Genomic DNA, 13,725 nt, shown 5'->3' with positions numbered 1-13,725 from the left:
TCCACTGAGTGTTGGTCCAAACTAGAGCCCCTTGCAGCGCCACCTCGCGGAAACTTGAGGGCTGGTTTTAGTTGTACGGATTGCTTATCTGAGTGTGCCCTGAGAAAGAGATATGTGCAGCTCCTATCGGGATTTGTCGGCACATTCGGGCGGTGTTGTTGGTCTTGTTTTAACCTGTCGAAGTGTCTTGAATTACCGAGATACCGAGTCTGATCGGGACGTCTTGGGAGGAGGTCTATTCCTTCGTTGACCGTGAGAGCTTGTCATGGGCTAAGTTGGGACTCCCCTGCAGGGATTAGAACTTTCGAAAGTCGTGCCCGCGGTTATGGGCAGATGGGAATTTGTTAATGTCCGGTTGTAGATAACTTGAACCTTAACTTAATTAAAATGAATCAACTGAGTGTGTTACCGTGATGGCCTCTTCTCGGCGGAGTCCCGGAAGTGGACACGGTGTTGGAGTAATGTTTGCGTAGGTTGCTCTCTAGTTTCTCGCTCGTGCCTTGCCTCCTCTTCCCGCTCTCTTTTGCGAATAAGTTAGCCACCATATTTGCTAGTCGCTTGCTGCAGCTCCACTCATATTTTACCTTGCCTTACCTATAAGCTTAAATAGTCTTGATCGCGAGGGTGCGAGATTGCTGAGTCCCCGTGGCTCATAGATTACTATTACACCAGATGCAGGGCCTGATGATTCCGCTCCAGGAGACGCGTATGAGCTCAAGTGGGAGTTCGACGAAGACTCTCAACGTTACTACGTTTCCTTTCCCGATGATCAGTAGTGGTGCCCAGTTGGGGGTGAACGGGACCGTTGTCGCATGTTGGGTTCTCTTTTATTTTGGCGCCATAGTCGGGCCATGGGTGTTTGGATGATGTAATGTTATTTATGTACTTGATTGACGTGGCGAGTGTAAGCCAACTATTGTTATCTCCCCTTTATTATTTATATTACATGGGATGTTGTGAAGATTGCCTAACTTGCGACATATGCCTTCAATGCGATCATGCCTCTAAGTCGTGCCTCGACACGTGGGAGATATAGTCGCATCGAGGGTGTTACAAGTTGGTATCAGAGCCTTCCCCGACCTTAGGAGCCCCATTGCTTGATTGTTTTTAGTGGCCGAGTTGTGTCTAGAAAAAAAATGTTTTGAGTCATTTAGGAATTATATATCGGAGAGTTCAGGAGTCATAGGAAGCAAAGTAATATTTTTGTCCTTATGAACAAGAGTATACTGATTGTTTCTACCATGGTGTACAGAATTTTTATCAAATTGCCATGGTCTACCAAGTAATAAGGAACATGCTTGCATAGGTACCACATCACAATCAACATAATCAGCATATGTAGAGATACTAAAATACACACGAACAATATGTGTTACCTTAACCTTGTCGCTGTTGTTGAACCATTGGGTGTAGTAAGGATGTGGATGTGGTCTTGTGGTGAGAGAGAGCTTCTCCACCATCTCCATGCTAGCCAAGTTGTTGCAGCTCCCTCCATCTATGATGACACGAACAGAACGTTCCTTCACAACTCCCTTTGTATGGAACAAATTATGCCTCTGATTTTGCTCAGCTTGGGTAACCTGCACACTCAAAACACGTTGAGCAACTAAACATTCATACCTATCAGCATATTCAGCAGCCATGTATTGCGTATCATGATCAGAATCATCTCCACCGTGTTCTTCATGTGTAATAAGAGTGAAAGTCTCCTCATCATAATCACTAGCGGACTCATACCCACCATCCTCGGTAGCAATCATCACACGCTGAGATTTGCATTCTCTCGCAAAATGTCCTCTTCCCTTACAACGACGACAAATAATATCACTTGTGTGCCCTGTTGTTGCCATGGAAGAAGAAGAGCTCTGCGCAGGCACGGCAGGTGTGCTCTTGGCAGATAGTAGTGGCTGTGCCTACTTTCTTGTATCACGGCTGGAGGTGGCACCTGATGGAGGTTCTGGTGTAGTGGAAGTAGAGGATGCACGTGGTGTCCATGATGAAGATCGACCTGCAGAAAAGTTAGTTCGCGCCAATGCCTGTCGATCCTGCACTTCACGTTCAACTTTACAAGCAAGATGGAATAAACGAGTGATATTATTATACTCCTTATACTCTAGAATGGTCTGAATCTCTCTATTTAATCCACCCATAAAACATGCAAGCATAGCTTCATTCTCCTCAACAATACCACATCTAATCATGCCAGTTTGTAATTCCTGATAATATTCTTCTACAGAATTTTTTCCTTGTCTGAGCGCTGCAATTTTTGAAGTAATTCACGTTGATAATAAGGTGGAACCCAACGAGTACGCATAGTCGCTTTCAAAGCAGCCCAAGTAGCTGGAATGAGATATAATCTACAATGTTCAGACCACCAAACACATGCAAAACTAGTGAAAGCACAAACAGCAGCAGGAATACGTCTCTCCTCGGGATATTGTAAACATGTAAAACGTTGTTCAGTTTCTAACTCCCAAGTAAGATATATATCAGGAACATATCTACCCTCAAATGGTGAAATATTCAATTTCAGTTTAGGAAGATGGTCATGATCTCGTACCTCAGGTGGTGGTGCAGCCCTACCATTGCGATGATATGCATGAGGACGACCTGGTGGTGGTGGTGTTGGTGGTTGCACGTAGTTCTGATTTTGATCAACCTCATCCTCGTAGTGGTCCTCCACCTCTGCAGTAGCAGCAGGAGCTATAGAAGCACCAACAGTAGGTACAACAGCACCAGAAGTTTGACCAGGCTCAATGGGAATGTGTTGTGCTCGTCCCACTTGATTTGGAAGACGATGTTGTTGTTGTTGTTGTAGGGGTGCGACAGGAGCAGCGGCCGGTGGAAGACACGTGAGCAATTCATTAAACTTGTTATCGAGCTTTATTTCGAATGCCTTCTCAATGCCATATATCTTCTCCATGGCCTCTTCAAATCTATTTAGCACATCTTCCACCTGTCCACTTATCATTTGCCGAAACTTATCATGTAACTCTTTGTTTGTCATGTTCTCCCAGTCAGTCTCATCGGCTTGTGATCCTGCCATGGTTAGCAGCAATAGAAACACACAAGAATATGATCCTACAGACTACTAGGAAGTGGAGATGATGGTGTGGTGGACGGTCACAAATCCATCAAGCGAATCTCAAATTCGTACTAGTTCTTACCAAGCAGCAGGTGGTGATTAGCAACCGTTGTAGTCAAAACTCTCAAAGCTTGGATAGAGTGATTACCAGGGAGAGTCAAACACACGACGTAGATGTATGTGGAGCTGGGAAGGCTTATAATATGGTAGCAAAAAGGGTCAGCAATAATCAATCCAGGTATGTAAAGTTGAATAAACGCTCAATGACGATACTGTGCTGGTCCTAAGATAGACCGTACTAGAGACACGAACCTAGAACACTAACAAAATCACGGCGCTGCATGTAAACAAGGGAGGAGCACACTCTGATTTTTTTTAAAAAAATCACTTTTTGCACTTTTTTCTGTATTTTTTTGCTCTGCAACAATTTTTTTTGAAAAAAGTCTACAAATGTCCTAAAAACTGCCTAGCCAGAATTTTCCAGACTTAGTTTTTTTTAAACTAGAACTATTTTTCTCCTGCAGATGGCTTGGAAGTTGGGGAGTCCTACTCTGTCACGACTCGGAGTATCGCGTGATCTGGAAATCGAAAACAAAGCAACAATTACTGGACTCGAACTAGGACTGGTGGCGTAGATGAATCTGGTGGAATCTCGGACTAGTGGCGGAGAGGAATCTGGTGGAATTCAGAATGGTGGCGGATATATGTTGCAGGTGGACTCGGATTGGCGTGATGGCGACTGATATTTGGTGGCGTATATGGACTCGGATTGGCGGTGACTATGTGGTGCTGGTGGTATATGGCAGCGGCGATGAAGTTGGTGCGGTGGTGGTATATGGCAGCAGCGATGATGATTATGCGGTGGTGATATATGGCAGCAGCGACGTGACAACCTGTGAACAGAACTCGAAACTCTAAAGGACTAGACGCTAAGACCAGCAACTTGACACGATGATGCAACCGCAAATTCAACAAAGCAAATACAGAAAAGATTATGCAAAGGCTCAGATTGGTTCGGATAGGATGAACTAACCCTAAAAAAAATTTGGCTTTTTCGTGGACTATAGGTATGAAGAACAGACTCGATCTAAACTACGAAAAGCTGTAAAATCTCACGGAGCAACCTGGAAATCTGATACCACTTGATAGAGGCAAAGGTGACCCGTCTTTCGATGAGATGGTGGTTATCGTTTTGGAGGAAGTCGACTTTGACGATCCGACTATGAACGTGCGAGGACGTCGCGCCTTAGCAATCGCTAAACCAACTCTGAGAGGTTATTGACCACGCCAGAGCACGATCAACCTGACCACGAAGGTCGGTTTCCTGCAGGTAAACGACAAACAAGCAAGAAACTAAGATTGCAATCTGGATATTGCGAATATAAGAGGAAAGCTTTATTGAGCAAGGTGGGGTTTTGTGACACCTTTGTATGGTCGTTGAACACAAACGAAGTACGCGAAGTTATAGCTATGGCGAACTTTAATCTAAACAAAATCCAAAGTCTAAACGATGCCCTAAGGGCTGTATATATGGAGGAAGAGGGGGGATTTCGTGGCCCTTAGAGGAGGGATCCGAAACCAACCCTAACTCTTGTTTCCCCACACATACGGACTCTAAAAACAGCCTATACTTAAGTATTTCAAAAATACATGGGCCTGGCCCAATAATAAGGTGACGCAGCACGTAGAATATCCTCTGGACAAAATTTATGAAGTGGCATCTTGTATATTTCATCCAAGGCTTCATGCACTCCTTATGGTGGCTTTAAAGTCCTGAAATCATCACTTGTAACTCCGTTCTTGATCCCCTTGCGCATGCCATCATCTCCATGCTTGAACTTGTTCCAAGGTTCATCTTTCTTGTCCAAGCTAGGCCCTTCATTTGTAAGCAAAACAAATGTATCCAATTTAGGCAGCATCATATTCCCATGAACATTAGAATCGTTACCAAGAAACAAAAGTACCTGATAATTCAATTGGCGTGCGCGAGCTCTAGTAATTGCTCCTGTATGTATAGCAGCAGGGGCTGTGGGTGTAACAATGGTACTGATGTCCTCATCGGGGGGGCACCACACACGGCTAAGACAATTGATGTTGTGCCTTTGGAGTGCCCTCTGCCCATGTATATAAAGGAGGGGGAGAAGGAGGCCGGCCAAGGGGGAGGAGCACCAAGGGGGGGAGTCCTACTAGGACTTGAAACCTAGTAGGATTCGCCCCCCCCCACCCCCTTCCAATGGAGAGGGGGAAAGGGGAAACGAGGGAGAGGGAGAAGGAAAGAGGAGGGTCGTGCCCCCTCCCCTTGTCCAATTCAGATTGGGGCAAGGGGGGCGCCCCACCTCCTGTGGCCTACCTCCTCTCCTCCACTCTGGCCCATTAGGCCCAATAACTTTCCCGGGGGGTTCCGGTAACCTCCCGGTACTTCGAAAAATCCCCGATCTTCTTCGGAACCATTCCGGTGTCCGTATGTCACCTTCCAATACATCAATCTTTACCTCTTGACCATTTCAAGACTCCTCGTCATGTCTGTGATCTCATTCAGGACCCTGAACAAACTTCGGTCATCAAAAACACATAACTCATAATACAAATCGTCATCGAATGTTAAGCGTGCAGACCCTATGGGTTCGAGAACTATGTAGACATGACCGAGACACATCTCCGGTCAATAGCCAATAGCGGAACCTGGATGCTCATATTGGCTCCTACATATTTTACGAAGATCTTTATCGGTCAAACCGCATAACAACATACGTCATTCCCTTTGTCATCGGTATGTTACTTGCCCGAGATTCAATCATCGGTATCATCATACCTATTTCAATCTCATTACCGACAAGTCTCTTTACTTGTTCCATAATGCATAATCCCGCAACTAACTCATTAGTCACATTGCTTGCAAGGCTTATAGTGATGTGCATTACCGGGAGGGCCCAGAGATACCTCTCTGATAGTCGGAGTGACAAATCCTAATCTTGATCTATGCCAACCCAACAAACACCTTCGGAGACACCTATAGAGCATCTTTATAATCACCCAATTACGTTGTGATGTTTGATAGCACACAAGGTGGTCCTCCGGTATTCGGGAGTTGCATAATCTCATAGTCAGAGGAATATGTATAAGTCATGAAGAAAGCAATAGCAATAAAACTAAACGATCATAATGCTAAGCTAACGGATGGGTCTTGTCCATCACATCATTCTCTAATGATGTGATCCCGTTCATCAAATGACAACACATGTCTTTGGTCAGGAAACTTAACCATCTTTGATCAACGAGCTAGTCAAGTAGAGGCATACTAGGGACACTCTGTTTGTCTATGTATTCACACATGTACTAAGTTTCTGGCTAATACAACTCTAGCATGAATAATAAACAGCTATCATGATATAAGGAAATATAAATAACAACTTTATTATTGCCTCTAGGGCATATTTCCTTCATGTACACATTCACAAGTTCCCACTCGCAGTTGTACCCAATACAAACAACCCAATCTTCATTTGTGCCTGCCCAAGCCTTGCCCTGAAGCGATGGCATCTTAACATCACACGTACCATTCTCAAGTGGCATCAACTTGCACAAGGCGAGGCTTCCGTCATCCCCTCGCCGGTCAGCGGGGTCATGGGGAAGAAGATAGGGGAGATCAAACCGCCCCTCGACCCTTGGGTTGCTTGTCATGATGTTATTAGTTGAGTCAACAATGATCTTGAATGAACCTAGCCAAGGTTATGACATTGCACCAATCAATGAGTTCCTCCACCACGTCATCTTTCAGACCGGGGCAAGAATAACGGGGTCGTTTCCGACCTATTCCCTCCATGGAGAAGATGATCGAACAATGGCAGAAGGAAGGGTGAAGGCAAATGGAGGGAGGAAGAGCATGCGACAACAATTCCAAATCGAGAGGGAAGGCGAAGAGGCGGTGGACAGTTGCCACGGTACAAGAAGAGGCTAGTGGGAGCGAACGGTTGCCACAGAGGTCACACACCGATGACAAGACCGAGTGAACTGCATGTTGTATATCGCACACACCTTGATCTGGATGACTGTTTCTTTTGTGTTGCCTAATCACAAACAGTTCATCCGAGTGAATCGTATGCTGTACATTGTACACACCTTCATCTGGCTGCCCGTTTCTTTTGTGTTGCCTAATCACAAATAGTTCATCCGAGTGAACCGTAAGCTGTATATCGCACACACCTTCATCTGGCTACCCATTTCTTTTGTTCCTCCTCATCGCAAACAGTTAATTAAACTGAACCATATGCCCTGCATCGCACACACAACTAAAATCCTAACCATGTTTGATACATCCGTCATCGCAAATGTTTTGCACCTTTTTTGGTAGGTTTTTTACACCACCGTTTGCGATTATTGCATCGCACACAGTTTCGTCGAAGGGTCTTTGATCGTAGTGTCGTGTTAGCAACACCCTGTAGTAGTGTTGTGCATCCTTCACAATGCCAAAGCACAAGCAAGTGCGATGTAGAAGCGTCGTGATCGAAGGTGGTTCGCTCTCAAGAGCTTGAATGGTCAGCTCACGTGAAGTGGAAGTCGACACGAAGTCTAAGTACCCTACACATGCACAACAAAAGAAAGAACGTATGCGCATGGTAGATAAACACATCATCCATCATGATGGTTATCTTCTCTTGCACATAACCATTAGAAGCACAAGTGCATGAATAATATGATTCAACAATGGCGATATTCATCGCACTAGGTATATGGTGCAAAGAAGTAAGACAAGCATGCTTCACAAGAAATATGTCGAAATCTCCAAATATATGCGAGAATGCTATGGGGGCAATCTCATTAGCAAGACTGAAATCATTGTTGCACTCAATACATGCCAAACCATCTAGCATGAGAGAGGCAACATATGGAGATATATGAAAAGAAGCAATAACAATCATGTGCAAAGCATGTAGATGGTTGTCATTAACCGCATGAAACGAGCAAGTATGAATCACCGGTGATGCAACAAGGCAAGCAATCATAGTAATCAAGTCGTGCAAACTAGTGGAGCGAAGATGCAACACACTAGAAGAAATCATGGCAATCATGTCATGTGAGCAAATAGTGGATATAGGAAATGCACATGACATATCGCAAGCACAAACACAAATCATGGTCAAAGTATCATCATAGGGATGAGTCACAAAAAGAACATGCAATAACAAGGGATATCTCCACCAAGCTTGCAAATATACACACAAGTACTATAATTAATCATCTTGTTTAATGTGAAGCATGGGTCACAAATGCATGACAAACGCATAGGAATGAGCATATCATGCAAAGTGAACATGGCAATATGGGCAAAGGATATATAATGGACAATAACTCATAACCACGTGAGGTCCATGTAGAAGAAATGCCCAAAGTTTTTGCACAATGGGAACGGTGTGAAAAACAATCCACGGGATCCCAAATCAGCATTGCTCTCTAGAGCTCGTTTTGTCAACTCATGGGATTGCGAGGTTGACGAGTATTCATGGGTACCTACACAAAAGTGACACAAACCAAAGAAATTGTGTGCGTGGTAAATGTACACATCATCCATCATGGTGTGTATGTGCACATGTGAGTTAGAACAATATAAGCATCGCTCAAAGAAATTTGATCCATGGTACAAGAACATGTCATCCATCATGAAAGAATAGTTGTTATGTATATCACAACGGGGACACAAATTGAGCAGGCAAGTATATGGCACAACAATAGCATTATGATTCATGGGGAGCATATTGTGCACATAATTATTGGGATCATGCAATGGATGGGATCGATCAAAATCTCCTAACATGTATGAGGGAACTATGGGGGTCTCCTCATGAGCAATATCAGAAACATCATATGGAGAAAATGAACAACATCCAAGACAATGCATATCCGAAGCTAGGTGTTCATGTCATGGCATATGATTGAAATGATGCAAAGGGAGCATATAAGTATCATCACAAGAGAAACAAATGCCAATAACCATGGGCTTGTCATCTATGCCATAAGTACAAATTGGGTTTATTTTAATGGCATATGCACAGTCAATACAGTCAGATTGCAAATATGACATATGGTTGATCTCATGCGTAGCATATGACAAGTCAAGCGGATTGTCAAACATGATGTGACCGAGAGAATTATCACAAGAAATCCTATGCAACATGGCATCACAACTAATAGACTCCACATGGAAATCATCAAACTCATCATAAATGGGTAAATCATGGCATGGAGAAATCATACTAGCATGAAGCATGTCAATAGGGGGATCAACATCATGCAAGCAATCAATCTCAAGATAGTCCACTAGTGGGACAATAGCATCACCATCACCTATGTTACCTTTTTCATTCCAATCAAGTGGTGTAGGTGAGGTGGGAAAGACCAAATGGTGGTCAAAATCATCATCTTGATGGAACCATGTGGGGGTGCATCATATTGTACCATGGCCATCGTCTTGTCCATAGTAAGGAAAAAGTCATCGAGGGTCGGTGTGTCATCATATATGGGACCTAGCACCAAATGAGAAGACACAATAGAGGTAGAGGTTAAGTCGTTAGAAATCGAAGTGGCTTTACATGTCCATCAACTATCACACTCTCTCTATGTGGTGACTCACTCACTCCCTCAAAGTAGGTGCACTCAATGTCACATATAGTGGAGTCACTCATCTCACTCAAGTGGTGGGGGTTGTGGCTCTTCTCACATGGGAATTGGGGCAACTCATCATATATGGGGCCAGTGGTGAACTCGCTCTCACTCTCAATATGGTGGCACAAGTCACTCAAGTCGTCATACGTCGCCGTGGTCAAAGGGAAAATTCCATGCTCGACCATCTCGTCACCGTCGCCGTGGATCAAGGCCGAAGGTGGCACATCGTCACTCTCCTCCCTGATCGAAGGGAAAATCCCATGCTCGATCATCTCGTCACCGTCGCCGTGGATGAAGGCCGAAGATGGCACATCATAACTCTCGCTTCCAAAGATGGAAGCATCATCCTTGCTCATCACCATGTCGTTCGCCTCCAAAGATTGGTCCTCAAATGGCTCCATAGTCGTAGTCATTGCCGCACCATCTTTAAAAAGATTCGAAGTAGACTCGGCATCATCTATGCCACAAAGAGGGATGTCGGTGGATTCGAACTTGGGAGCATCGTCTTGGAGCTCATCGGGCTTGGACATGTGGTGGTACTTGCTTCATGCTCGCTGTCTTGGATCTTGGTCTTCAAGAAGTGTGCTTGGGGTGGAGAAGCCTTAGCCTTCATGAGTTTTTGTTCCGCCTTGAGAGCACCAATGTAGTTGTTGTCAAGGGACTTGTAGTTCTCGAGGAAGATAGTCTTGGAGATGTCGTTGTGCAATCCCATCATGAAGTGGAACTTCATCGAAATGGGGTCGTCCATGCTGGCTCATCATAAGGCATTGTTCATCTCCTTGAAGTACGCGTCAATGGACTTGTATCCTTGGATGGTGTTCTCCAATTGGCGTAGAAGTTGTTCCGTGTAGGTGGGAGGCACAAACTCTCTCCGCATAGCTCTCTTCGTCTTGGACCAATGTAACATCCCAAAATTCTAAATTTTGGAATGTTATATTAAATAAATTATTATGATTGTTTGTTTGATTGTTGTGTGATTGACTATGTGAAATTGAGTGCAAATTGAAACTTTTGAAAGTTGAATGAGAGGGAATAAAAGGACTTTCCCAAAACTTTTCATCTTGCATTTTGATCTTTCTGAATTCAAATTCATTTCATCACAAAACCCTGGAGTGAAGATAATATGACTTCTTCCATTTAAAGAAATGAAAAGGGGTTTGAATATGATTTGAATTCCATCTGAAACATTTCAAATTTAGAAACTTTAAGCAACTCAATGAGTTCATAAAATGACTTCTTCAAATTTGAAGGAAGAGAGTTGGAAGTTTCAAAGAAATAATTTGAAAGTCACTTTGAAGTTATTTGGATTTCCAAATTTCAAATCCTTTTGGGAGTTATTTAGTTTTAATTCAAATTATTTTTCTCCTAAAAATAAATGAATGGAAATAAGGGTAAAATGATTCCCTTTAATAGAAAATTAGGAGAAAATAAATTTGAAATTATTTTGCTATTTTAAAATGATTTTTATTGAGTTTAAATGCAATAGTAGCATTGTTTGACTTTTATGATTTATTTTGGATTTTATTTAAACTTGAAAAATAGTTCACCTTATTCTTGGTATTTTTGTGATCATTTTGGTATATGATATGCCTATGTATAATTTATAATTTACTTCTGCTGCAGTTTTCCTTTGTGTTTTTCTTTAAAAAACGCACGCACACTCACACACACACGCACACACCAAACGGCCTGCTTGGCTGAAAACGGCCCAGCGGCCCAGCCGGCAATTGGCCCACGGCCGATCTCCCGTGCCCGAGCGAGACCCCCAGCGCCCATAGGCCTCCGCCTTGTTCGCCCGCCCTCTCTATTCCCTTGCTTGCTCTCTCCCACCACCGCTGCCAGTGGGGCCCGCTACCCAGGTCACCCCCAACCTCCCGCTCGTTCCACTCGGATAGAACAGACGCTCGCGCTCCCGCAACCACCGGCGCCATTGCCTGGGATAAGGCCTATCCGCCGCGACCCCGAGCCCCTGACCTCGCCTATTTAAACCCCGGAGTCCCCCTCTGTTCATCCAGCCCCTTCGCTAGCCCTCTCACCACTCGTGGCCGCTGCCCCGTCGTTTCGCATCTCACCGGAGCCGGAGCTTCTCGTCGTCGTTTCCGTCGCTGGTGGCGCACCTGAACCCTCTTATTCTCTGTCAATCAACTTGCCTTTCCGTCCCGCATCTCGTTGACATGTTGCTTTGCCCCTAGGTTCGCCAAAGACGTTGCCCCGACGACTTGCGTCCTCGCCGGAGCATGGAGACACCGCCCTTCGCTCCGCTCGTCCGGGTCACCCCGACGTGCACCGTCGCCACCACCGGACTGCCCACGTCACGCCCGTCCCGTTCGTCTCCTCCCACGTCGCCGAGGAGCATCGCAGACCGCCGCAGGCCGCCGCCCCACCGACGCTGTGGTCCTGCCCAACGCCGGCGCCGCCGCAGTTTCCCTCTGTGAGTCGCCCCGCCCCCTCGTTCTTTTCTAAGTCTAGGTTTTTTTGAACCGTTACACGAAAAAAAATGTCGGTTTTATGTTTAATCGGTCGGTTCACTTAGTTTAGCCGCGGTAGCCCGTTTTTCTTATATGTCGACCGTCCGCCGGTTAAGCTCCGCAACGAATGGGTATACACAAGTAGGAATCTGCCATGTGGCCAAGGGCCTGTTTGCAGTATATTTTAGTTTCTGTTTCACTGATTAGTCCCTAGGATTTGCAGATTAGTCCCTGAACTTAGATTAGTTGTATCTTTTTAACCGTAGATCCAAACTCGATGAAACCAGCAGCAAATTCTTTGTATTGTTTAGATCTATCCAGTGGAATCATTTTTGTAAACTTTTGTCAGATTCAAATTTGAACTTTATTCATATTTGAATTCAAACTTCAACTGGCCATATCTCCTAAACCGTAGCTCCGATTGAGTTGATTCTTTTTGCACCGTGTCACCGTAGCCAAACCCTACCACTTGGACCATTGCCACGATACTTTTCACACAATTAGTATCTGCACATGATAGTTTTATTACTATGCTAAGTATGCACGATAGATCACATTATGATTTTGCACCTTATGTCACGCCTAGAATTATTTGCATGCAAGCTATGTGTGTTGGATCCCCATTTGGTTTTCCGAGTTTTCTTTTCATGTTGCATGTTATTTGGTTCTCCAAAATGATTGCTTATGTGAATGCAATGTTTGACTTTATAGATTTTCATTGGAGAGTGACGAATAGTTCTATTAAATAAATTTCTAAGAGTGTATAATCTTCATCAACTATTACCAGGCAAGTTCACATTTGACCATTCTTCCAATTACCTATGTTTTAATTATGCACTTAGTCCTTTTGTGGTAGGATTTATTGTTGCCAGATGGCTATGCCGTTACCTAGTAGTTCATTTGAGGTAGGTCTGATCTATACATCCTTGTCACCGTCGTGTAAGTTTATTTTTGCGTCGCTAAATGTAGACGTGGTTTGGGAAGCGAACATGGTGAGACATGAGTGACAAAGTAGTAATCAGGACCAGGACTTGTAAATGAACTACATGGGCAGTATTTGGTTTGAATGGTGGCGAAGTACAGTGGGAGCATGCATGGTTAATCCATGGTGGTGCACCACTAGTGGTCGGCCGCCCAGGCTCAAAGAGATCAATCGTATTCTCATGTCTAGAAGCTTACATGTGCAGCCCGGGATGGGCTAGCAGACATAGAATGAGTATGTGTACCGGCCTATCCGTGGGTTAAGGGGAAGTACTTTCGAAAGACTATGTCTCGGTCATCCTATTCTCAAACACCAGGCAGTGCAAGAATTTCAAGGGAGGCGATCGAGTCTTGTGGGGAAAAGTGCGCAAACCTCTGTAGAGTGTTAAAACCTAATCGATTAGCCGTGTCCCCGGTTACGAACAACTTGAGCATCTAGTAGTGGAAATGCTGGGAGATCTCATCACTCTTAATTAAACAGTTGGGATTTAAATGAAACTTTGGGAATGGATTGAGTTGAGTTTACCAACT

This window comes from Triticum dicoccoides, chromosome 1A (assembly GCF_002162155.2).
Source record: "Triticum dicoccoides isolate Atlit2015 ecotype Zavitan chromosome 1A, WEW_v2.0, whole genome shotgun sequence".
NCBI lineage: Eukaryota > Viridiplantae > Streptophyta > Magnoliopsida > Poales > Poaceae > Triticum > Triticum dicoccoides.
Note: the sequence above shows the minus strand (reverse complement) of the source record.